The sequence below is a fragment of the Neopelma chrysocephalum genome, unplaced genomic scaffold (assembly GCF_003984885.1).
Source record: "Neopelma chrysocephalum unplaced genomic scaffold, ASM398488v2 Primary Assembly neopelma1_62, whole genome shotgun sequence".
Taxonomy (NCBI): Eukaryota; Metazoa; Chordata; class Aves; order Passeriformes; family Pipridae; genus Neopelma; species Neopelma chrysocephalum.
Window position 1 is genome coordinate 4,595,484 of NW_020897719.1, and position 26,920 is coordinate 4,622,403.

Consider the following 26,920-nt stretch of genomic DNA (forward strand, 5'->3'; position numbering starts at 1 on the left):
ATCTAGCAAGCCATGCCTCTAAGGGTCTGGGCAGTGAGACAGTTGGCTATATGCCAGCTAGGCAGTCCTGTAAAGAAGAAAGAAGCTGAACACCAATGTAAATAATTAAAAAAAGATATTAGCTAACCCATGGTATACTTACACAGAGACTATTAGAATTGTAGCTTTGCATTGCTTTGAGGAAGGTCTTCCAGATTTAGGAAGATTTTAGGATTTTAGGAGCTTCAATTCCTTCCTTGATCCTAACGGTTCCATTATCACCCTTTGTCTTCAACAAAACTAAGGAAATCCCCATTTCCTACACTTATAAGGGTATTTTGATGTGTGTTAAACAGGGTATACTTCAGAGGAATAATCACAAAGTATGTTCAATTTGCAAGTGGTTATTCACGTTTAGGCAAGCTGATGGATAAAAAGTTTTAAAAGCTCAGACTGTACTCAGACTGTCGGTTAACAACCGACATTGCAGTAATTCAGATCCTGGATGAAAAAAAGCTAGGAATGTTTAACAAAAATAACTGTGAAGGAATATGTGAAGAAATGGTAGAAGACTAAAAAGAGCAGGAGGAAAAGCCTTACTGAGACATTAAACAGAGTAAGGGTTTAACTTGCAACCCTGCTAAGTTTGTAATCTGAGAAAATTTCAAAATTTCAAAATCAATAGAAGCCCATCTTTAACTGGCTTGAAACCTAGCAAAGACAAATTTGATTTTGCCAGTCATAGCCCTGTCTACTAGTTCTGTATTGATGTTGAGGTATTCACCAATGTGCTGGCTAAAAGTTTGGACTCTGCTGCCCAATTAGTTTAGTGGAAAGCAGAGAAACTCTTTCCGAGGGCATTAATTAGCAGACAATATATGAAGAAGTGTATGAAAGGTATGCCATTGTCCTGTGATGTAAAGGAAGCCTTAAAAGGAACTGAATTAAGTGATTTAGATGGCAGTCCTGGACTGCATGGATAATCGGAAAGCATCACAAGTATTAGATCAATAGGTGTGGTTCCATTATAAAACTGCTCTGGCTGGAGTCAGAGTTCTTTGTATCTAACCACAGTTCTTTGTATCTTCAGCATATACTTTCTTTGTGTGATAATCTTGCCACTTTCACAGAAGTTAGCACAAAAATTCCCTCTTGCAGGTATAACATAGAGCATATTTGGAGAATGAAGTCACACAGAATATAAATGACATTTTAATGATGATTGCTGATCCACTTCTTTGCAGGCCATTGTAATGAAAGAAATTAGGAAAGAATTTGTGAAGTTTATAGAAGATCCAGGACTTAGTCAATTAAGCCAAACTTCTAACATTAGTATTTCAAACAAGTCAGACTACTCACAAATCATTACATGACAAATGTGAACTCAGTGAGAAAAATCTTAATCATCTCCTGAGGAGTTTCTAGCACCTGGCTCCTGGGAAAAAGACATGATGCAAATTACATTTCTATAGCAGAAAAAAGTGGAAAAGATTTAATACAAAGGAACAAACCAATAATACTGTGAACTGCTAGAATGAAAAAATGAATCTTCTCACCATGGGTGTTATTTCAGACATTTCTGCTGTCTCTCCTTATTCGCTTGAAGAGGAGTTGTTGTCCTCCATTTTAGCTATCATTTAAGCAGAGAAGTATGTCATCTTCAATTCAAATATTTCATGTAGAGCAGAACTGAGAAGAGGAACAAAAGGTATTTGGAGTTTTAATCCTTGTCAACTGCTAGTGAAGCCAGATCATAATGCATTATTTTGGAAAAGACCCCAGCACCTGGGTATGCAGCCAGGCAATTTATACATCTGTTCATGTATCAGTCTGAAACACAACAATCCTTTTTTCCGTTTATGTCATAGGTGCCAGTAAAGAGTAATTATACATGTAGCTGGGCTCTCAACATCTCCACAGTGAGTCCTGTAGGGCAGGCCAAAAACCAGAATGGAAATGTTTGGAGTATTTTGCATGTAATAAATAAAATCAAAACAAGAACAAAGCAACAAAAAGCCAAATACTTAAGATTCTTAGAGGAAGCAAAAAATCTTTGGTGCTTTTATTTTGGAAACAGGAATGTTTTCCAAGCAGGGACATTGCAGTACGTCCAAAACGCAACATGCTCTTCTGCAATCTGCCAGGCCTACAAACACAGAGCTAAGCTGTCCATGCAGCCAGCTTGCTGTCAAGAGGGGGGGCAATGAGTGTGAGAGATGGAAATGTTAAGGGTTAATGACTCAAACAATCGACCATTTGCAAAAACAGCGGGTGCTTTGCTGATGATGTGCAAGGTAACAGCCTAGGCGCAGAGGGTGTGCATACCCACCACCAGAGGCTACAAGCTGGGTTTTGAGATAAGGGAGACTCTTTGGAGGTGGGATAATGCTTTTTATCATGCCAATTTCCACTCTTATATAACTGGCTCAGGTGTAAAAACTCTCCACCCTAGAGGAGGTATTGGAACATTCACATTCACACATAGGCCTGAAGGTATTCATCCCTTCTGATGAGGCATGGCTGGCTCAACAATGCTGATGTGAGAGGCAGCTGTCATGTCTTAGAAGGTGTCATAAACCATCAAAGACCCCAAAGTACCCCCAGATTAATTTCTGAGGCCTTCCGCCAGAGGACTGCATGTGGTCTACAGTGTTACATCAGTGGAAGACTCCCCCTCCAGGGGAGGTTCCTGAGTGAGTCCACCTGAGCATATATTAACCCACTGAACTTTGTGTTTCACAGGCTTTCCCTGCCACCAACAGATCAAGACTGTGACCATCACTTCGACCAACAGGCACTGAAATTGCAGCAATCAAGTCTCATCTCTGGATCCACGGGTGGTGATATATTTCTACTCTTATCATTTCTTTCTCTTTCTTTCTTTTCCTTATACATTTTGTCAAGTGTTATTTTTATGCCTTCATATTGCTATACTTCTACAGATAATTACCAAAATAGCTACGTCTCTTTTCCATTGGAATCAATTTGTTCTGAAGAAAAACCTGTTATGTGTTTATATTTATAAACATTTGTCGTTTAGTGTTGTTTCACTTTAATCTGCCCCAAGGGATCTATTATGAACAAGAAACTCAGTTACCCACCTTCAGGGATGGGTCATAGCAGCGAGGAGCCAGTATCTGTGAAATGGGGTGACAGCCAGACAGGAGTAGCCTATCATGACACATCAAGCATGATGTTTCCCAGGGATTCTTGATACCCACCAGACCACTTGCTGGAGAACACAGTGTCCTGGGAATATCGGAGTCCACCACCTTCCCTGGAAAGCTCTAAAAATCTGGAGGTTCTGCAATCCACTTTCAGAGCAGCCTGACAAAACACTTGTTTAGAGGCAGTAGGTGGAAATGCCTGTGGACTCCTATACTGAGTCTTTTCATCTGAGAAACTGCTGGACTGATACACCAGTTTGGGTGAAATTCAGTAGCCCTGATATCCTCCTAAGACAGGGAAAAAATGAACTTGAAATGTTTAATCTGCTTTAATTGCAAAGAGATTTAGAAAACCATGCCATCTTCATATTTGGAAGTTGTGAAATGCTCTTCTCACCTAAGGAGGATACATTTAGGTCACATTGTTTGAAGGATGCCTGAAAGACAGAAGTAGTGATGGATCTGTGCAACTTTCATTCTCAAGGTAGAACTTCGTCATTGCTCTGAATCTTCCTAGTAGTACAAAAAAGTCAGTGAAATCTATCTCACACATCCCAGTCCCATCCAGAGCCCTTCACGTGAATGGTAAACAGAAGTGGTGGGGAACAGCTCACCCTGCAGACACCAGCGAATAGCAGAGGTGATAACAAAGCTGCAGCTCTCATATCAAAACCTTTTACCATCTGTACAAGAAAACCTGCATTTCACATAATAAATCAATAGTTTAATGTCTGTACTGCTGGCAATCTTCTCTTCTAAATCACATTCCAGTGACTGAATTTGTTTTCATTCAAGAAATAAATAAATGCTCTTTCTCTCTTCCAGTTAAAACTGGATTCAAACATTGCTGGCAAATACCCTGAACAGGCTCTGTAGAGATACAGGTCAGGATTACAGTCAAGGTTTAAGAGATAGATGCACAAAGGGATGCCCTGAAGGCTTTTCAGTTTCAGTCCTCAAAAACCTCAGCTGATCTGCCATGTCATGGAAGTGTTCCTCAATGAGACAGCAACTGTCTTCAGGGTACTCCACAGCAAGGGACCCATCTCGTTTCCCTTTGCACATCTGGATCCGCAAATTAGGCACCTGGGGAGGATGGGATGTCTCACGCCTGCAGTCTGACTCAGTGAGCTCATGAGCTCACCAATCAACAGAACCTACAAGAACAAGCAGAAAGGCAAGCAGTATTGTGTTGGATTAAGAGCTCTCCCTGGCTGCCACTGTTCCTATTTTCAACCACAGTTCTCGCATGGATCTGGAAACATTTCAGGGGGCAAGTTATACGGCCCTCTGTGTTGTACATATACCTGTCTTTTTCCCTTGCCTTAATAAATTGAGTATTTATCGTGGGAAGAGGAGAGCTTAAGCACTAGAGGCATCTCACTTCATCTAGCAGCAAGGATGATGGATTGCCCATTTCAGCTACAAAATTGTTCGATGTGGATTGAAAACAGAGAACCTCACAGTTTTGTGATGGGAGTCAGCCTCCGAGTGCTGCTACAACATACAGGACACAGTACTTCCTCCTCTGTCCTGCCCTTAGGCTGCCGGCAGCCTGATGACATGAGCAGTGACTTCGGAAGAGCTGTTGAGGTGGGAACCACAACTGGCTGGCCCTTGGAGTCAGGAGACATCTTGACCCATCTTTGTTCTTGTGCCATTATAAGGAGAAAGGTCAGTTTTAAGACACATCCTCTCTTCAGTTTTTCCTCTTCACTACTTGAGACACACCCTTCCATCCTAAAATTTAGGCTCTGCAACATTCAAAGTCTTTATGTGGATCTGGCCATAAAACTGTTGCTTTCTGAATAGTGTTTCTGCCAAATCCTTACTGCAGGTAGGAACAGATCAGCACTGTGCAGACAGGCTGAAATTGCACTTCTCTTGTGCCATTTAAGATGTTAACCAGATAGACTTTTTACAGGCTTGTCTTTTAAGCAGAAGCATTCACACTGCCTTCTGAATCCTGAGTCTCAAATAATTTCCTAAGGCTTCCTTCATGCCCCAAATTCCCAATTATCTTCTAGCCAGCATAACTGCAGTCATTGCCCCGATAATTTTTTTGCCCTCATTTCTTCATTTCCCTTACATTTCAGAAGCAGTGCAGAAATGCAGGTGCAGGATAAAAGAAGCTTAATTTACTGTGACAAATAATGCAAGGAATTTCTTTCATGGATTATTATTTTATACTGAATGCAATAATAATCTCATTTTTTAAAATTTACCTGAAGCTGCAGTATTTGCACTTTGCTGTGTTAGAAGGTCAGAGAATCTTACTGCATAATTTAGGCCCTGTTTGTCACAGATTGGACAGGTTCTTATCCATTGGAATTATGGGGAAACAGATAATTAGCAAGATCTATGGTAACTTCAAGGTGGTTACTGGATGGGAGCTGGCTTGTAGCAGACATTAAAGAGAGGGGTGGTGAAAACTTAGTCAGCATTCAAAAATACTTTAAACAAGGGATGTCACAGACAGTCTGGGCAAGAAGAGGGATACTTATTCTTCCATCTAACTGTATAGCTACTAAAACATGCATATAAATGATAATAGACTATATTCCACACAAAAGAAGACAGCCATTGAATAAAGAGGACACTTAATTGTACATGCATCTTTCAACTTTGACAAATACCTCTTGAACTAATCTCCATCCCACAAGCCAGGTTTGGGGACTGAAATTATGATGACTTCATGGATCAGTTTTATTCACTGCTATTTCCAGAAGCCAGCAGACAATTAAATTTTATCCATATGTGGATGTAGGAGAAGGCTCATGGTTAAAGTGCTAATTAATGCAACATGGCAATTAATGCAATACCTAAAGAGGACAAAGGTGAATGGTACCAATAGAGATTAAGGGACTTTTGAGGTTACAATGTGAAGAGAGAGCAGAAAAAATCCTGCAAGAATAAGCATTAGAGACCTTGATCACTCCTTTCTTTGCTCATAGCTACCACAAAGTACCATCTTTTGTTTGCTTTGATATAGTATTATCTGAGATGCATTTAGCTGGGTTAACAATTACAGACTATTGCTCTGCTTCAGACAATAATTATCTGACATTTTGCTGCAGATAGAAAAGTGATGAAAGGTTTGAAAAACAGTTTGACCATATGATTGACCTAAAGGGATTTACAGAAATATTTTCATCAGTATGGTAGTTCAATGTATACAGTGCTATTACAAGTTAGATGAAGCACGTGACTGGGAAAAGCCACCTAGGATTCACCAAGGGCAAATCGTACTTGACAAACCTGATTGCCAAAGTAACCTGCTTAGTGGACATTGTCTACCTGGATTTCTCCAAGGCTTTTGATACCATTTCCCACAGCCTTCTCCTGGAGAAACTGATATGTGGGGCTCTAGACAAGTGGTCTGTGCAGTGGGTGGGCAACTGGCTGACAGGTTGTACCCAGAGGATGCTGGTAAATAGCTTATTTTCAAACTGACAACCTGCCACAAGTAGGTTTCCCCAGGGATCGATATTGAGCCTGATGCTGTTTTATACTTTCATAAGTGATCTGGATGATGGGATCAAGTGTACCCTGACAAAGTTTGCCAATTATACCAAACTGAGTGGGGAAGTGGACACTTAGGAAGGTAGAGTCACCTTGCAGGAAGACTTGGATGGGCTGGAAGACTGGGCTAACAAGAATCTTATGAAGTTCAATGAGGACAAGTGTAAGGTCTTGCATCTGGGAAAACATAATCCAGGACTGCAGCACAGTCTGGGATCTACTTAGCTGAGGAGCAGCCCAGAGGAAAGGGACCTTGTGATCCTGGGGGACAACAAGCTCAGTGTGAGTGAACAGTGTGCTGCTGTGGCAGAGAAAAACAACAGGATGCTGAGTTACATCAACAAGGGTATCACCAGCCTTTATGACACCATGAAAAAGTCATTATCCCACTCTGCTCAGCACTTGTCAAGCCACACCTGGAATACTGTGCTCAGTTTTGGCCTCTACTATACAAGAAAGATGTGGACAGGTTGGAGACAGTCCAGAGAAGAGCCACAAAGATGATTCAAGCACTGGGAAGCTTTGTGTGAGGAAAGGCTGAAAGAATGGGGTTTGTTCAGCCTTGAGAAGACAAAGTTTAGGGGAGACCTTAGCATCATGTTCCATTATTTAAATCATGGCTACAAAGAAGATGAAGACCAGCTTTTTGCAAGGAATCACATGGAAAAGATAAGCGGTAATGGGTACAAGTTACTTCTGGGGAGATTCCAATTGGTCAAAAGAGAAAAATTTTTCACAATGAGAACAATCAGCCATTGGAATAATCTCCCCAGGGAAGTTGTAGATTCAGCTGGACAGGCTGCTGGGCCATCTTGTCTAGACTCTGCTTCTACTGAGAAAGGTTGGACCAGATGATCCTTGAGGTCCCTTCCGACCTGGTATTCTACGATTTTATGAAAAACTGTGCCTGCTCTCTGCTTGCCATAATCAAGGTCCAGGATTCACAAAGAGCTGCTAAAACAACAAAGGCTGAATTTTCCTGCTTTTACAGGAATGGTTCCAAATGAAACTCTTTCTAGCAGCAGGCAGCACTTAAAAATGCAGGATCATACTAAATCCAAAACTATAGCCAGAAGAATATCAGTGTGGCATATTTTATTAAAGCAATGAGGCTACAGGGAAGAAAGAATGCCTATGTTCCCATACCACTGCCAATACTGTCACATGCTGATCTTAACGTACATGTTATGATTTGTTTACTCATCATTATCCAAATTCTGATTTAGATGACAGTAATGTAATTTTGGACTTCAAGCTCATCATGTTGCCCTGCTTCAGGCCAAAGACAAAGAAGAACATTTGGTTCCAAACTGCTAATAGCTTTTGCTATTTTTACTCAAAGGTCTGGTATAAAACAAATAAATATCCCAGAATGGCATTTATTTCCTACTTATATGCACTTTATGAAGTTTAAAAGGAAACTTCATATTATCTTGACATTAGAAAATCTTCTAAAGTTCTCTTGTGAAGCTACACAAAGTGACTTCACCTAAAGGTGGACCAGCCATAGATAATTGAGTTTATAGGTCTTGCAATATATAAGACTTCTTAATTTTTAAATGCTTTTAGGCTAATTGCATTATTTAATCATTAGGAGTGCCTTATATTTAGAGAGATCACCATTCTGTATGCACACAAGCTCACAGGGAGTAATGAAGCTCTCTCTCCCCCTCCCCATGCACCCACACCCCTCAGAGGCAGCTCTGCAGTCCACTGCCCTCTCAGGAGCAAGGTTGCATAGAGAAAGAGGGCAGAGGAGAGGGCACTGCATTACTGCTACAGCGGCATTGCCCTTTCCTCCATCTACACCACAGGTTTGCCACCTCCATCCAAGAACAGTGTAATAATCTGAATCTTACTCCTGTGGGGGAATAATTTTTTTTCATGAAAACTAGATGGCACAGCCAGGAGAGATTTAAATTGAAGCAGAATCATAAGGAAGGCTGGTACATGGCAGACCCCTACTGTGGGGATGTGCACTCTAAGGGCTTCCTTCTACCAGTGGCACAAGACCATTAAAGTCACTAAAAAACCCAAAATCTAAAATATTCAAATTCAGAAGCCACTGCAAAGTGAATTAATTTTCAGCTTTATTATGGAAGGTGAAGGTGAATTAATCACTGGACTGGAAGAACATATATATATAGAGAGAGACCAAAATTGTGATGATTGCTATTATTGTGACCAAATAGTAGAGAAGATCTAATCTGGAACATACACATCAGATAGTTCTGAAGGAGTTAAAAGACAACCAACTCGGAAAAAAACCATTTAAAACTCAATTTCCATTTCTTCAAGAAGGTTATATGGCAAGAAGGCTGTGAGTCCACAGTCAAAAGACAAGAAACTTTGTCCTGGGATGCTTTCATTGCAGATGTGAAGTGAAAGAAGCTATCATAAATGGAGGAAATCCAACAGAAAAGAAAGAAACAGATAATATAATTTGTGAAGTGAACATAATTGATAAGAGAGGCTAATAACATGTCTCTGGGCAACATAAAATGAGAAACTTTTTAAAAATATGGTAGGAACAAATGAAATCCCAGCAATAATACAAGTCCATTACTAGAAATCATAATGCCATCAACAATGAGACAGGAAATGCAGGAGTGTGCATTAAATAAATCCCTGTTCCGTTTTCTAAATGAAATTAGAGGAAGTGATGCTTTCACATGAAGATGATGAAGTACTCCGTTAAGAGCTGAGAAGGATATTAAAAAAAAGCCCAACCCTTGTATGGGGGATAATTTGTTTCAAATCAGCAGGCCTGAGTAACTTATACCTAAAAATTCCATCAAGCTGATCTTAAAAGAGTTGTGAGGTTATCCAGATGTCTCTAGCACAAGTATTCTCTAGGCAATCAGTTCTAGACAAAATCGTACTAAACCAAGATGAGGTTCAGCTAATTATGACAACAAATATGATTCTGTAATAATGTTAATTACATGTGTGGGAATAATCAATTTAGCTGATACATGCATTTGGGTGAAGCAGGCTTTTGTGAGTAATTTCTCCTACTACTGCCTGGCACAATTAATGCTACCACACAACATCAGTGATGTATGCATTAAATGGATTAAAGTCAGGATAATAAACAGATCTGTGAAAGGTGGCACAAATAATATTGAAAGTTGGCACCATCTATGAATGTAGGTGGTTTACAGGTGGTTGTGTCATTCATTGGCATAGAAGAAAACAAAAATACAACCACTGATAAAATGTTGACTAACATAAAGATTGAGTTGACCCCCCTGCCCAAAGAAATTGAGGTATAATACAGCAAATATGAAGTTATGAACAAAATAGGAAAAGCAGATTTAAAGTCAGTTAGAGGTACCTCGGTAACTGTAAATTGTTTAATTTACAGTCTCCTTGGTTTTCTCATGCGTCTGTCACAAAGCAGTAGTCAGAATATGTCATCCTCCATACTCTTTCCTGAAAGCATTGAACAAATATAAAAATGTTTACTGTGTGCCCTCTACTCCCTTTCCCAGCTTAGATACAACAAAAAATGAAAAGGCAGCGACCTTTTCTTTTTGAAGGACTTCTGATGTGGGAGGGTGCAGTGCTGTTCTTTAAACCATGACCAGGATTCATCCCAGCAATCAAGATGAGAGATGCATCTGTGTTGTTTCCCAACTAGGAAGACTGACTGCTATCATTTGTTATTTAGTTTCTCACCCACTACCTAAATGCTTACCAACAAGCCAGTGTGGGTTATGCAAAAGGTATGTTCAAACTCTATTGATTAAACTGTCCCATCATTTGGTGAAGACTGCAAAAATCCCAGGGTCAGAAAGTCGGGATAGCTGCACTGTGGGGAGGTCCTTCACTTACTTGAGTGGTGGGAAGTATAAGCTATGACCAGCCACAAGTTAAAGTGAACGAGCAGTACAGATGAAGGATTGCAGCCCAGGACTGACTGGTATATAACATGTCTTGAGACATCTTGGGGTTTTTGTCTTTCTCCCTTGCTCTCACATTTTGAAGGAAGGAGTTTAATCCCATCTCCCACAGCCCATGTTGGGCTGACTGGCAGGTTCCCACAGGAAAACAAAGATACCATCAGCTGTTGCATTCTCATTCCAGCTGTTCTGGAAAAGAAAGACCAGGCTTCCGTACATGACACTGACCTGCAGAAGACTACGCTGGGTGGTGTAATGAAATGTGATTTTCTTCACCCATATGTGGTGTTTGAAGCCCAAAGAAAGACAAAATATAAGAGGCAGATTATTGTACCTGATCTAATTTCAAAATATGTTGTGCTACCAAACTGCTTGCTATCAGCCATGTCCTCTCCACGTGTGCTCTGCTGACCTGTCACAGGCAAGACATAGTAAACAGCAACTGATGGTGGATCTGAATGGTAGGGTTTATCTAAGAATCAGTAAGATTCAAGCTTTCACCCCCCTGATTGTTTCACCCTCACTGGCTCTCCGCAGTGTTATGCTCCCTTTGTCTTGACTTCCCTTTCACGCAGGGTGAACACTGCTGGGCCAGGAAGGTTGGGCAGAAAGTCGTGTCAGTTTCTGCTATACCACTGATGGTAGGCATCACCCATCAAGGTCTCTAGGTGCCTCTGACATTCATCCATCTCCCTGATTTCCTGGATCTCCACCCTCTTCCACAATGTTTCCTCCAACGAAGGTCTTCATCCCCATCCTGGGGTGGTTTCTTTTTTCCAGAGCCAAGACAGTCTGTGTGCAAGAGCACACATATAATCAGCCCTGTAACTGGTGGTCCTGTCTCATGTCCCTTTATCAATAGCAGTGTTCAAGACATGCTACATGCACTTTCTAGTGCTGGCGTTATAAAAATATATAACTAACCCTTATGAACCAGAGCTAGAAAGCAATAGGCTTCTGCTTTAGGGTTCAGAAGTTCGGCTTTGGGCATTCACTCACACACATATGCATGTGTAGCCTGTCCACATTCATTTAAGCTCTTTTTTTGCCTACAGCACTACCTAGTACAAGTAAAATTTTGCCCTGCGTTTCTTTTATCATTATCCTATTGACTGACTCTAGGCAACTCTATAGCCAAAAGACACTTCTCAATGCTTAATCCTAACTGCACTCCATCCCCATGTGGCCTAAATCAGGGAATGTTGCTATGGGACTGGAGGTAGAAAATACCTGGTTTGAATCTTCTGCTAAACTCAAAGAAGAAGCTCTGCAGTTAGCAAAATCTGACATAATCTTTAGATTGTGCATTCTCATGGGGAGAGATGAAGAAGCAGGAATTAGCCTTCATGTTTTAGGTCTGTTATCAGCAATTTCTTAGGGAGAAATAAATGATAATTTTCATTTTCTCGGTGTGTTCTTGTAACCCCTTATTTCCTTTCATTATTTGTCAGTCCATCATCCAGAAGATTTTTCATCATTGTATTTTTTCTTCCAGTAAGATCTTTGACTAAACTGTATGAAACGTGTGTCTATAAAATTCAGATGAGACATATAATGAATACAATGGTCTGGCATGTCTCTAATATTAAAAGTGTGTTGAACAAAGACATCAGAAACTTAGAAAAGTACAGGTTGTAGCATAGTGTTTCAACAATCTTAACTTCTAATAACCAAATATAGTCTATATAATAACTTAAGTCATCTTTCACGAATTCTCCCTTGCCACTAAAATGTAGAACTCATCAACTGAAATTTGGAAAGTGGCCAGCATGAAGAAGCATTTTGCATGCAGCTACATGCAGTAGAAGTTTGTGCAACCTTAGTTGTCACAAACAAGATCTAATTAAAAAGAAAATCAAGAAATAAGTAGCACCTTGCCTAAATATCTTCAGATTAACACATGCTATTGAATCAACAGGTCTCACTAACAAATGTTAATAAAATAACTGTAGAATGACTCATGCCAGTGAGACAGATGAGTGAGTATCAATATCAAAATTTTGAAGAGGAAAACACAATCACAGGAAGCCTAAGGATCCAATCCAGAAAAGTCTGGGTTTTCTCTCAGTTTGCAGTCATTAAAGAGAACTGAAGATGCTAAATCCTTTGCTAAAATTAATTGTCAGAAAATGTAGCAAATGCCAAAGTGCCAATGGGTTCTAAAAGCAATTGAAAACACTAATGTAAGAAAGACTGTTGATTAACCACAGAGCTGTTATTCAGGAAATGCAAGAACATGAGGAAGTATCACTGGACTCTTCCCTCACTATTATATTCCTGCTTATCCCAGATACTAGGGAATGTGAACATTTGGTCTGATCTAATAGAAGCAATCTTAAATTCTCGATATGTTCCATACCTCTGCAGAGAATCTATGTAATATTTCAATGAATTTTACTTCTGAAAAAAAAATAAAAAAGCAGATCAAGTGTCACATGAGATACCACAAGCTGGTTTGTGCTTTGCGAAGGGACAGGGCTTTCTCTATAACTAATTGCACACCAAGCATGCAGCAAAGTAAGCTTCTTGGGGAGTAAATGATCCAAGAACAGTTTAACTATATCAGGATTACATACTCCAGGGATTTAGCTGAAGCAGAAGGATTTGCATGGTGTGAAACTCCTGAGAAATCTCTCCACAAAAACATGTTTTTCTTTCTTTCACATGGTGTGTGGTCCAGCAGCTGCTACTCAGTGTTTATATTTTTTTCAACAATTCAAATTATTGAAAGATACTTATTACTCCAAAAGCCAGCTACATTCTTAATAAGCTCTGCATATTTTTTTAAAGTGTAGTCTCGGAGGAAACAGTTATTCAGAAGGGTTAGGCAGTGCTCCTATTCCGTTGTTGAAAAGCTGGGTCCTTGTAGCGCAGACATGACTTCTGTTTTCAAAAAGCGATGCAAGTACACATATTTGTTGAGAATATTGATAGGATTGATACGATAACATGATGGGAACCTTGGCCATGCACCTTCAATTGCATTTTGTTACCTATTCCAGAATCTATAGGCATGGCAAAGTTGGTCAACAGTGCTTGACGTATTGGCAGTTCTTTGATAGGTCCGGATTACCAGTATAATGTGGGCATCATTCACCCCCATTTGCTTTAGGTCATGCATTATTCTCCAGTTCATAGCTTCATAAAGCTGTGGAATAGCCTTTCTTTAGGAGAACTTTTAAAAAAAGGACATAGTCAAAAGGATTAGATGTAGCCATAAATATGATAAATTGCTTGCTAGAAACTACATTAAATAGCAGTGATATCAGCCCAGAGATGAGTTCTGCAACAATCCTATTGCAAGCCTGTGTGGATGAATGATTCACTATGTGCTTGCTTTTCATGGACATCATTTAATGGAACATCCTATGTCACTAGTCATTTGCACTCCAAATACAGAAGACTTGTGAGTTGCTGTTTATCATTTCATCATACTTTCCTCATTCTCCTATGAAATGATGGGAAAAGAAATCAGATAAAGAACAAGTTGTGCCTCCCACTCCTTTCTGTACCACTTTTTCCATACTCTTTTGACTGTCCCTATTGTGTGTTGGTTTTTTTTTCTTTTGTAGTTTTTGTTGGGCTTGTTTGTTTGTTGTCTAGTCTTTGACCAGGTTTTTCTCACTGTTCTTCTCTGCACTGTAATCCTCCCGAGGGCAATTCTTGATACTCAGCTTAGTGCTGACTCCTGCATCAAGATCCCAAGTGCTCGAACATAAGCTATGCCTGCATTTTGCGCAGTGGCTCTGTTTTCACAGTAGTCCAGGGACCCTCACTGAAAACCAACCTAGCAGGTAGATTCATGAATGAAATGCTCACTGTCTGCACAGAGTTACACTATATGAAATTAGTCCTTGTCAGAACTCGGCTCACTACTGCATACAAACTACATACAAAACTTAAAAAAGTAAGGGTTCCATCAGGAATGACTCTTACTGTATATTTCCAAAGGATGTGTCTTCTATATACAAACTTTGAATATTGGTATACTATAGATAAAGAAACTCATGTATTTTTTTAAAGAACATTTGTTTGACAGTAAGTATTGCAGAGATGAAAGAATCGAATAGGGGACCAAGTTGCAATGATGAAACTAAACAAAGACTACCAATTCTAGGTGCCTGTTGAAAAATAGTCATAACAGGAAAGAAATAGCACTTCCTTTGACAGTGACAGCAAAGATTTGAAAATAGGAACAGAAAATGTACTGTCAAGATGATTTTATTATAGCCTGTTTGGGGATCTTTATCTCTTAAGTTGCTTGCAGCAGTGCATCTCATTTAGCTCCTCAGCCTCACTGATGCACAGCGCTTGACCCTGTGTCTTGGAAATGTACTTGCTATCAGTCAAGCTTGTGTTAATGTAGACTACTTTTATTTATCATAGTAATATACTTCATTTATATCCTTCAGTTGAGCTTTGCTCTCAGATTGACCCGGATGTTTGTATACTGCATGTGGAGCTATTGTTGCTTTTGTGGCTTACATTGACTGAAGAGCAGACCTGAAAAGACACTTGGGGCCAGGATGTGTGGAAAAATCCCCCCAAACAGAACAGACGTATCAAGTTGCAGTTAAATCCAGCCACATTATTTACAACAACTCAGACAATACTTTTACACCTCAAGGCATTTATAGCAATTACTCGATACGGAGTATGTATTATTTTAACCCCTGGTTATAGCAGATTTGACAGCTTGCATTGTGGCATGGTAATCATCACTAAAGCTATCCCAAGTCTTGCCTCAGTGTTTAGAGGCGAAATAAGAAAGCTTCAGCCAGTAATCCCAACTTGTAAAACCAGCAGGTTTTATTTGGCTCTGATTACTCATCTAGCATACCTTCAGTGATTTATAAATAAAGAAACCAGATATGCTTCAGTGTTCATGGCATAAAGCTATGTGAGAGCAAGCCATGCAGGTATTGGCTGACCCCTCTTGCTCAGTGTATGATTCAGTCCCTTATGTGAGAGCACTGGGCTGGAAAGATGTGTCAGATTAAGAAGAGTAAGAAATGTTCCATGCTCTCTTTTTGCAAAGGTTTCATAGCATTCAGTCTATGGGAAGCCTGCCCCCTGCTTCTTCCAAACTCTGGATATAACAGGGCTATTGCTGGAAACCAAATTACTGAGATGTAAGGAGTTACCAGCCGGCAGATAAGCTGTGCTACCTAATTGCGTGAATGCTATTTGTCTGTTGCAAGCGTGGAGTAAAATGTGTGAGCTGAAATTATTGAGGTGGTTTGTATAAGAAATAAATATTTTATTTTACTGAGCCTCATCTCAATGTTACTTATACAAATTGCAACTCTGACCTTTGCAATGATTTAAGCTAATGCTTTTATGTTCCACCTACAGACATGCACACATACAGCCAGCCACTGCAGCTCAATGACAAATGTAAACCTATGGAAGCTAATTATGGAGACTCAATTGCTTGTGATTTTCTTCCCATATCTGATATTTTGTTCAACTTGTGTCAAAAACCATAAGAAAGAGGTATGCTTTGAAATTAGGAGAACTGAAGCCGTTTGTAAGTTTGAATAGGATTTCCATGTCCATAACCTGAATTGTTTATGGATTCAGGGACATGGGAAATATAACTGTGACTGGAGAACACAAACAGGATATCATTTATTAAACTCATTCTACTCAGTGTATTGGCTACAATGTTGAACGTCAGCTTTTTTTTTTCTTTTCCTATTTTTGAATCCTTTGTCTTGGCCTTAGTAGGAGGTTTGCTGCTATAGACTGGAAGATGGCTATTAGCAGATCTAAAATTATTTTTCTATTTGATTTTCCACTCCTGTATATTTATCTCTCTTATTTATTGGTTTGCAAAGTTCTTGAAGAAACCAGGGCTGTGCCTTTGGAAATATCTTAGTCAAAACAGTCTTGAGACTTTTCTACCTCTGCTCAGTTGGTTGATGTGATATATGACTAAAGCTCCTGCAAGGGCTTTAGACTTCAGATGGACAGCATCTCTAAAAGAAGTGAAAAGAGAAAGCAAAAAGTAGAGACATTCAATTGCTACAGCACTTTTCTTAAGTGAAATCCTAGGGGCCAGATTGTATGTCACTCCACATTGTGTTCACTTAAGTTACACCACTGGAAATTGTAAAGCAGATGTAATTTGCTTCCAGCTCTCAGTACAGCAGCACTTTATATTACCAGCCACTGCTGTTAGGGGCCATTGAAGAATCGTGCAAGAGAGTTTTTTTTCCCCTCCCTTAAGGGTATGAAATTGTCTCCTGAAAGAAATGGTACAAGTGTCATTGCATGGACTTTCTTTCATTAACTGAGGACTGGGACAGGCTTGAAAATGTATAGCAGCCTGGCGACTTGGGGGTCTCCTCCGGCTCTAATTTCTGTGATCGAGGAGAAGAAGGATGGAGACAATATTGAATTATGTTCAAGGCACAAGGATTCCTGGACCTGATTGTCTCTCCCAGGAAAATGTCAGTCTAAAAGATTTTCCAGTACTTCTCACTAGCAGTTTTGACATGTGAAATTCAGATGTTTCTCTGAGCTCTAGCTGATGTTGTTGATAATATTTATTATCACAAATGTCAGGATACTGTCCCAGTTGCTTCATTATTGAATTTTTTTTTACATGACCTTCCACAAGATTGGTCTGCACTGGTTTGTGAAAATTCATAAGGACTAGCATGAGCTTCCTGTGGTGACAGGACAGCAAATGATTAGAAATACTCTATCTCCACAAGTCATGTGGTCAGGAACACCAGGACCCTTAATACAACTCTTCTGGAGTTGCTTTTGCCCTGTTTTCTCTCTTTAATCTTTGACCTAAGCAGTTCAGGCTGAGTGCTTGGGATGCCTTTCTGATAGGTTTTGGGGAGTTATATTTAGGTGCTTGCAATGTAGGGAACTCAGGTACAAAAGGTTGTAAACCTACCTCTGGACACATTTAGACAGACGTTTCAAAACAAATAGGATCTCTTTCATTGCTCACTTGACTCCAGACAATGTTAGTGATATACAGGTTGATTCTGCTTTGCAAAGATTCAGATACTGCTTGAATGTTTCTTTGAAAATTCTGAGCTAACAACAGTGAAGGGGGAAGGAAAATAATTCCTTGATAACCGTCTTAAAATACTATTTATCAATGCGGTAAAGAACTTGAGAGTCTAATTCCTCTCATCTTTTCTTTGAGATGGCCACGTGCACTTCTTCAAAGCTGGTGTTGAAACCACCACTTTAGTAGAATTTTAACTTAGTTTTGCTTCACTAGGATGACAAACACATGTGAGTTTTAGAAAAACATCCTTAGTAATTGGGAATTTTTTTCATCTAGATTTGCTTTCCTCATGTCCCAGCAATAGTACAGCCTGCTCTCCTGCTGCTAATGCTGGCTAGATGTAATAGATATTTCCACCTGTCTTTTATGGTATTTTCTCAGATCCAACAAATATCTTAGAATCAGGAAACGCACAAAGAGACATCTATTATTTTATGGTACTTCCTTAATTCTAACCATTATCAAGGCTCCAGTAACTGTGCCTATATCTTTTTTGGCAAGCTAATACAATCAACCCTGCTACTTCACCTCATTGATTATCAGTATGGGAATATCGTGTTCCAACGAAATTGTTAACCATTAATAGGGCACAGTGCTGAAATATTAACCCATTTTGTCTCTCCAGGGCATTATAATCAACAGATTGAGTAGGACTTAAAATGTATGTGTGGAGAGTCTACAGTACATAGCACACCAAACTATGACTTAAAACACTCTCTGAAGAGATCCATTCTTTTCTTATGCAATATGAAACTGGAATGAGAATTAGAGACAGAACGTTTACCAATCTCTCATATGAAGACGTAAAAAAGATGTCTACTACTGCACCATCAATTGTTTTATTCTGCTACTCTGGAAGAGATGTAAGTTATAAAGGAAATACCATAATGAACTTCCCATGTAGATGAGCTAAATTGAAAAGGAACTCCCACCAGAGTGTATTATGCAGATCGCCTTATTCGTGTCTCTCATATGCTTCTGCACAAACACCAATCTTCTTGCTCTTAACTATCTTGCCACTTGCTACTTTAATCAGTAAAATAAATTCTAGTGTAATGCATGAGCCTTTAATGAGCTTCCACATTTCACTAATCATTATAGTAGCAGCTGGAAGAAGGGCCCTCTTTTGTTAAGAAAACCAAAATACACCACGGCACCCTTCCAACTGCCAAAAGGTACTAGTTATAGCTCCAACATTGCCTGTCTGTCATTAACTTTCTCTCTGGAAGGCCCATCCTAAGGTATAAGCCAGAATCAGAATACCTGATATGTTACCTGCATTGTTTTGCTGATAGCTTTTGTTTTGTTTTAGAAGAGAGTTTCAGCCATCTCTGTGTACCCCTAGGCTAATTTTTGTCTGATTCTTTACAAAAAGTGGATGAGGTGAACATCCTAGGGATGATAAGCCAAAGATAAGAAAAGATTTTATCTTTCTCACCAGCTTCCATTTCTGCAAGTTACTGAGGCAGCCAGATAATCCTGCAAAAAATGAGGTAAATTATAAGGAACATCACAGTTTGAATGTGTTTTGTCTTTCATTTACCTGACAATGCCTTAGATGTGTTCAAATGCCATTATTTTTGTAATCTCCATGACACACAGTTCTGATAATTAAAAGAGATTTCTTGCCCTTAACCTCTTGTTTTCACAGGGAGTGTGTTAACATGAAGCATTGCCCAATTGCTAAGTCTAGGTATTGATTATTTCAAGCTGTACATGGACTAATATAGTTTTCCTTGTGGACAGACTAATGTATTTGTCCACAACAAAGGACCAACAGATGTACATCTTTTCTTCAGAGCTCAGAGATTAATTTTTAGGAGGAAACTGGACAAAATGACTTGCACTGCTGTTAAGCAGTTTCTTTCTTTGTTTTCTTTCTTCTCCCACTGAGGGGACCAGTTATAACACAATACTTCTATTTTTGCCACAAGAAAGATAGGGATCCTATGCTTCAACAGAGGAGGAAACACAAGCTTTGTAGAACAAAGAAAGCTTGTGCACTTTTTATTAAAAACTGCATTTTACAACTGAAACATAACCTGCAGATAAAACAGCTGATATGGCTATTTTGCTGGTTGTTAAAGAGTTTATACTACATTAAATTGACTCCCATGGGTTTAATTTTTCAGTGCTGTTACAACCACCAACCTTTCTTATTGAGAAGGTCAATAGGCACAATGTGAAGTCTTGTAAATCATTGCCTCGCTATTTTTGTAATATATAATGTGACCCTTTTCACACACCTTAAAATTATAAACCAGAGCACATACTGTATATCAAACAAATAAATCAGCTGCTATAAATACAGTCTTTCTTTTGGTTCTGGACGGATTAATTCTACTGCTTTTCATATGTTTTAAATTGTTTTTGGCTTCACAGGCAAGATCTGGTTTTGTATTCAGAAAGCAGTGACCCTGGATTTAATCTATTTTAAAAGCTTAATAGAAACAAAGTGACCCTGAAAGCATATTTTAAAATTATTCCACTAAAAGCTTTAACAACTATAAACATTAAATAAATTAATAAAATTAATTAATAAAATCTAGTAAGCTGATAGAAACTTTTGAAGTGAAATTTTGAAAAGGAGAAAGAATAAGTGAGAGTTAAGCTTAACAGTGACCTGATAACCTATTTAGTGCTCCAGGGATGCTTTTTTCCACAGGTGTATTCACTAGCCATGTTTCACAGGCCAACTGAAATTCTTGATGTGACATCTGGGAAAACTGACTCACTGAAGGATATGTTTTATAATGGAAAACTGTAGTGTTATGAGGAAAAAGTTGTTTTAACAAGGAGACTATTTACTCAGCTACACAGAAAAGCAGGATATTTTTACTTCATATTCTTGTGTGGTTTTACCTCATATTCTTCATGCCTATTACCACCTGCATATCAGGCCCATGCTTACAATCTTCTGCATCAGTCAATAGTGAGAAATTGATGTCCTTCGTCTTAGTCCTCACAGTTTCTGCCTCTGCTTTTGGAGGAAAAAGAACAGATCAGAGGCATTTGGACGGGAACATATGCAAGAAAGGCAAATTATTAGAATTAAGGTAACATAGCCTTTAAAAAAAAAAAAAGAGCTGCAAAAGCTCTGAGACCTGTGAGGCTTTGTGTTTCCGCAGTGTCAACTCCACCCTGTAGAAGATTTTTCTCAAAATATCCCTCAGTTACAACCTATAGTGAAGTGACTTTGGCATTGGACACTGTCAGTATGGGTGGAGGAAAGGAGGCGATGTATTTGTTGCACATGTGCCTTTCACAATGTTAGCAAATTCCATGTTGTGGACCTGAACCAATGATGAGATGTCCCTTGAATTTCAGCTGTGTGAGTGTTGTACAAAGGCTTCATAACTATGTTTCTGTGATGACCTGATTATGCTGCTACCAATTTTGCTGCAGAAGTTTAATATGAGAATTTGTGTTTCCTATTTACATTTTTATCTATTTTATCATGTCTTCATCACTTTATTGTCCTAATGATTCTTTTGTTCTTCCTTCCTCTATTTCATCTATCCCAGATTTTTACACTATTCATTGTTAAACATTCGTGGTTCATGCTTACTGCAGTTTTCAAGAACTTGGAGAGACACTCTGACTGAAAGTCCAGCAAGAATGTAGTGCAGAACAAACATGAGATCGTTAGACCAGCAAATGAATGGTCTTACAGGGTCCAAGACAGCTGGGAAGTGCTGCTTATTGGTGAGATAGTCTTTTACCTAGCTCCATGAAAGAAATTAAATTCAGAGTACAGTGCTTCTTGCATTGACTTGTATCCTTGTACAAGGCCAGGCAAAATTTGACATGACATAAAATACTTCCCCATGAGAAGAATTTGATATATCTATAGATCATGTCTAGGCTGACAGTCAAGGTGTGATCTGTACAATTCCCTGATATAGACTTGCATTATTTTTTTAGAGAACACCTTTTTTTGTGTGTGGTAAGTTATAGCTGACACTGTTCTACAAAAAATTATGTTCAAGTTATGCTGTAACCGTAATAAGGGAAAAGGTACTGCTTCTTCTTTGTGGTTCATTTCATGTAAGGGCCAAAAAAGTTTGAATTCAGTGATCTCTTGATCAAATCAGGTCTACTTGCAGTTGATATTCTAACCATTTTAATTCATGAAAATAATCTGTATGCTCACATTTACTTTATTTCAGGCAGAAAAATCCCTTTGATTTGAACATCTAAGAGTTTTCCTCTTCCTTTTCCTCCACCTCTCCAGGGAGCTTCCCCAAAAGAGTTGTCAGATCTGCCCTTCAATTCCTAGCCTTTTCTCTACAGTTCTTCCAAATATGTAAAGTAGACCTGGATCTCAATCTGATTCATGTCTGGTATTTTATTTCAGAACATGTTTAGAGGCGGAAGCTGAGATACAAAATGCTGGGAGTCCATGAGTTACAGCATGTAGTATAAATATGGAAAGTATTTTCTCCCCCTATTTTTTTATATTCTAAAATATGCATTTTGCACAAAAAAAAAAAAAGAGAAATAAAACTTACTTTACAGAATGTATACAGCTGAAAAATAAGGCATAACTCCAACTATTCTTGGTTCTCAATCTTATCTAAAAAATTCCTGAACTTTAAATGCAGATCTAATGATTTTAGGATAAAGCTCACCTTTTTTACCTGTGTCAGTCTTATTAGACTTATTAGGCAACAGGCAGAACCTGATGAATGGGAAATTCCATCTGAATATGAGGAAGAACTTCTTTACTGTGGAGTGACCAGGCACGGGAACAGGTTGCCCAGAGAAGTTGTGGAGTCTCCCTCACTGAAGGTATTCAAGAGCTGTCTGGATGCAATTCTGTGCCAGGTGCTCAAGGATGACCCTGCTTGAGCAGGGAGGTTGGACCAGATGATCAGCTGTGATCCCTCTCAACCTGACCCATTCTGTGATTCTGTAATACAAATATTGTGACAGGAAATGGCCTTCCTATGCCCATACCCACTTAGGTGCAAAAACTGGGCTCAGCATCATCTTCTCTCTGTTCATTTTCTTTTCCTTAAGAACATTCCACTCCGAAACAAACAAGACCCAAACTCAAACTTAATTCTTGAGACCTTTTAAGCTTTTACTCCAAAAAAGTTAGTACCACATAGTTTGGTAAAAATATAGTACCTCAGTCAATGACATAACCTACTAATGTCAAATTTAAGATTAGCCGTGGGGGACTTGGATTAAAATGGATTTGTAAATGTTACTGTGGTAGGCTACAATATAAGAAGAATTTTACACATTAGAGCTTTACATGAGATTTTTGTGAAAATATTTGGCAGTGTCTTACCAGTATATCTAACATATTTCTGTAAGCCACAACATTTTAATTGTCACACAAGGAAAATAAAACACAAACATTAAATATGTGAACAGTTAGTACAGTAACAAAACCCCAGGTAAGATTTTTTGTAATCTAAAAAAGGAAAGTAAAGACTAGAAAATTTATTAATTAATTTGCCTTTATCAAATTTACTTTAGAAATTTGTTTTATATAATGAAATATACATATTTCATATGATAGAAAAATATTTTACTGACAATGAAATCTAGCAATAAATACAGTTGTGTAAGTAGTTATGCTATGACTACCTTAACTTCAAGATTTTTAGATGTCAGTAATAATCACATGGTGTATTCATTTATTTTTCTGTGTTAAAGAATATGCAATTGAATTTGACTGATGTTAGCAAGCCTGAAAGCTTGTTTAAGCTTTCAAAATACTTCAAAATACTAAAATAATCAGTTTTTACAGCTTTTAAAATAGAATTTCAAAAACATTGGGGTTTTTCATTGAAAATAGGTGTTCTAATATATACAGTGATGTTACTAGATAATTATGTAATTTAAAATGTAGTTCAGTATCTGAACTAACCTGCCCTCTCTAATCCATGATTCAAAGGATGTTGAATGTTAAAAGATTTTCATTAGTTGAAGCAATGTCATATTGATTGAGTGTAGTAGTCTTTTGGGAAATTTCTCAAATGTTTAATCAAAATGGGAGCTCCCAAGGGCACAGGAAGTTCCTGTTCTACCCTGTTGGTTGTGGAGGCCATGGCAAGATCTCTTCATTGATCCTGGCAATCATTCACAATGTGCATTGTATCTAAGTGTCTGAAATGGTATAGTGCTGAAAAAGTCCTTATTACTCATGCTTGGATTTCAGCTCCAGGGTTTTACATGTATCCGTGGTGTGGAGCGCAAAGCAGCTGTGGCAAGGTGGGGGGCCTAGAGAATTGCAGAGGTGGGTCTCTTTCTCCTCCTCCTTGAATCCCCTTTTGTCTCCCACTCTTTCTATTGCTTGCACTCCTAAAGATATACATGGTACACTGAAAGAATGCTTGGAAGGTTCTGTAACATTGTACTTTCTCATCTTATTAGGAAATTGGCTTTCCTATGGACTTCTGTTTTCCCTTTCCAGCTATATAAACAGAAGCTTGTGGGCAGTAAAGCTCTTCTCTCCCTCTATCATTTACCATTTTTAGGGTATCTGGTGGGCCCATCAGACCTTTTGCTTTATTGAATTCTGTACAGTGTCAAAATGACATGTTACAGCGAGATGTGATACAGCAGCGTTCACAGTGACCCTCTGTGAGGAGCACAGGGAGGAGAGACCAGCAGACCTGTATCAGAGGCAGCCTGGTTATTCTGGGCTGCACAAGTGCCATCTGTTAAGGTGGTTTCCTATCTTGTCTCTAAGAAGATTCAAATCAGCGCTGCATAACTCCATGTCACATAGTATTCAGGGACAGATCTATGCATGGCTGGCATTTTGATAGCCTTCTCAAAAGCAATTTTTATTTCATTTATTTTTAGATTCACTGAAGGTGCCCTAGTGACTTACTTCGGTGCAATTTAATAAAATGCACAAAGTTCTGTCTCCTTTTAAAGGCAAAAGACTGAAAGATAATTGGAATGAGATCCTTGCCAACTCCCCTCCCATCTCAGAGAAAGGAAGCATCTCATGTCCCACTGGGTGGAAAGGCACCTGAATTTAGGTTGCTTCCAAGAATGTGGAGGCTTCTTTCTTTAGAAGACCCACTGAAATATGAGGATTGCTAGCACAAGCACTCAATATGATCCCAGTTGTCATGGATGTTCATGAGGTGAAAAGTGGAATTCCAGACAGCCAGGCCTCAGGCTATATTTGCCTTTATTGTGAATAGAGGCAACACTTCCCCATGCCAGTCCAGCGTAAATAGGAAGCCAAAGTGTTTGGTGAAAAATTGACTTCATATGTTCAGTTGAATTGTGGCAGATACCATCAGGACAATGCCATTACGATGTAGGTCCCTGGAAGTTAGGGCAGCCCCTGGGAAAACCAATACCAAGGTTCCCTTGGCACAAGGGCTGTTCTGCATGCCCTTGGTCAGCGGTTAAAGTAATGGGGTTGCTGCTTCTGATCCATTCAGCCATCCCCTCCAGGAAATTTTAAGAGTCTAATTTAAAACAAGAGGCTTGAATTTGAGTGCCTAAAGTGTGAATCAGGAAATGCTGGTTTTCAGAGATGCTGAACATCTGCGGCCTCTGCTGAGCTCAAAAGGCACAAAGGGTGGCAGCCAAATGCTGATCTGCAGGAGAATATTACATTGAAGCCCAGCTACTCATTTATTGCACTGAACTTGGATTTGGATGCTTCACTTATGGAACCAGTAAATCATTATGGCCTTTGACCTTGAATTCTGTGTTTCAGTTTTATCTTCCATGAGGCAATAATAAAATTTACCTACACTATTTTGAATCAGGAAAAAGCTATCAAATGCACCATGAGCTGCATCATTGTATAATTGTACATTTTTGTTGTGATTATATAATAATAAAATACCATGCAATTAAAGAACACTTCATCTTTAAAATCCCTGTGATACAAATTTCTTTTTTTTTTTGTGGGTAAGCTGTGACAATATATGCATATGTTTAGCAAAATGCCCTTGAGAAATAAAATAGCATGTGAAACACATTTTTTATTTTGTGGTAAACTTCATAACACTTTCTCAAATTCCAGCCATCGGATGGATTTCCAGTTTATTTATGTTTGAGAAATAACCTTATAACCTACATGTGACAGTTGTTTGGGTTTTATTAAGTGCCCTGCTTACTGGTTGCCTTGTAGCATTGCTCACAGATAATTGTGTGCTACTACAGAAAGCCAAGGAAAATTTTTATTATTCTGTATTTAACTATGGTGTCTTCCTTTAGCCCCATGTCACTTAGAAGCATCTTGCACCAGGATGGTTTTGTTTTTAAATTGGAAAAACAAAATTGTTTTTTGGTTTTTCTTCTGTAGTTGGCTCTGGTATTCAGTACTTTGGAACAGGCAGCTTTCTTTTCTGAAAACAGTTTGCCAGCCCTTTAATTGGCTTCTGTTTAAAGGAGTATTTCTACGTAGAAGCTGCCACCTCTATGAAGAATGAGGAGGTAAATTGATTTCCGTGTAGAGTTCAAGGAAAGCTGTCAGAAAAGGAGGAAACACATTGCTGGCGTTAGCCCTCTAAAGAATTCCTCTTCTGGGAATCAGGGAAATAACTAAACCTAAATGAATTTACTAATAAGGTTAATTTAAAAATTATTCTACAGGATTGTTATTACTATTATTATGAGAGAGGTTTATTATAACTTTTCCTATTTTCAATCTCAAATGCCAGCAGTAATGACATCTTCTATGAGAATGATATTCATTATAGCGCCCTGGGGCTGTGCACTCTCCTCACCTTTTTTATCTCTGACTCTCTCTGCTGGTTTTAATTCAGCATAAGGTACAATACAAATGTCCTTTCATGGGACACAAGCCATTGCACACATGCCAGCTTTTATGAAAGCAATTGAGAGTCTGCATGTGAAAATGCACCTTTGGCTAAAATAGTGTCCACAGCAATGGAATTGCCAGATGTTTCATAGACACCACTGATGTAAGAATACCGGAAAAGATAATGCTCCACATCACAAATGGGAGTTTTGGCTGAAGGCAAAATGAAGAGAACAATTAGTATTCCCAGCATCATGGGACAAAACAAATGCTGCAATAGGTGTTCCATATTATTAAAAGGTATTGTGATAAGGGTTCTTCTGCAAACACAAAGGCAGAATTATGCAGAGCAAGGTTTTAATTTCAATTATTTTTCATGCCTTTTATTGACAAATAGCTAATGAAAATTACATTTTCACTGTATCTTATCAAGCATTGCTAATGAAAAGCCCCACTATTTTGCACATATGTTGCATCATTTCATAAAATTTTCAGCAGCAACTTACCAAATAAAGTTGTCACTCAGGCCTTATTTCCTGTCCATCTGCAATGAATC

The 26,920-nt window shown here is 38.8% G+C and overlaps 2 long non-coding RNA genes across 2 annotated transcripts; both read right to left on the minus strand.

The window, feature by feature from the left end:
• Window positions 1-622: 622 nt before the first annotated feature.
• On the minus strand, window positions 623-3,312 carry LOC113967033. The gene is made up of 3 exons (XR_003534063.1): window positions 3,201-3,312; window positions 1,536-1,609; window positions 623-1,414 (listed from the first exon to the last, which is right to left on the minus strand). It is a non-coding gene; the product is annotated as an uncharacterized LOC113967033 (long non-coding RNA).
• A 15,119-nt stretch (window positions 3,313-18,431) lies between these two features.
• On the minus strand, window positions 18,432-26,914 carry LOC113967031. Its single transcript, XR_003534061.1, has 3 exons — window positions 26,871-26,914; window positions 20,472-20,589; window positions 18,432-19,088 (listed from the first exon to the last, which is right to left on the minus strand). It is a non-coding gene; the product is annotated as an uncharacterized LOC113967031 (long non-coding RNA).
• Window positions 26,915-26,920: the final 6 nt, after the last annotated feature.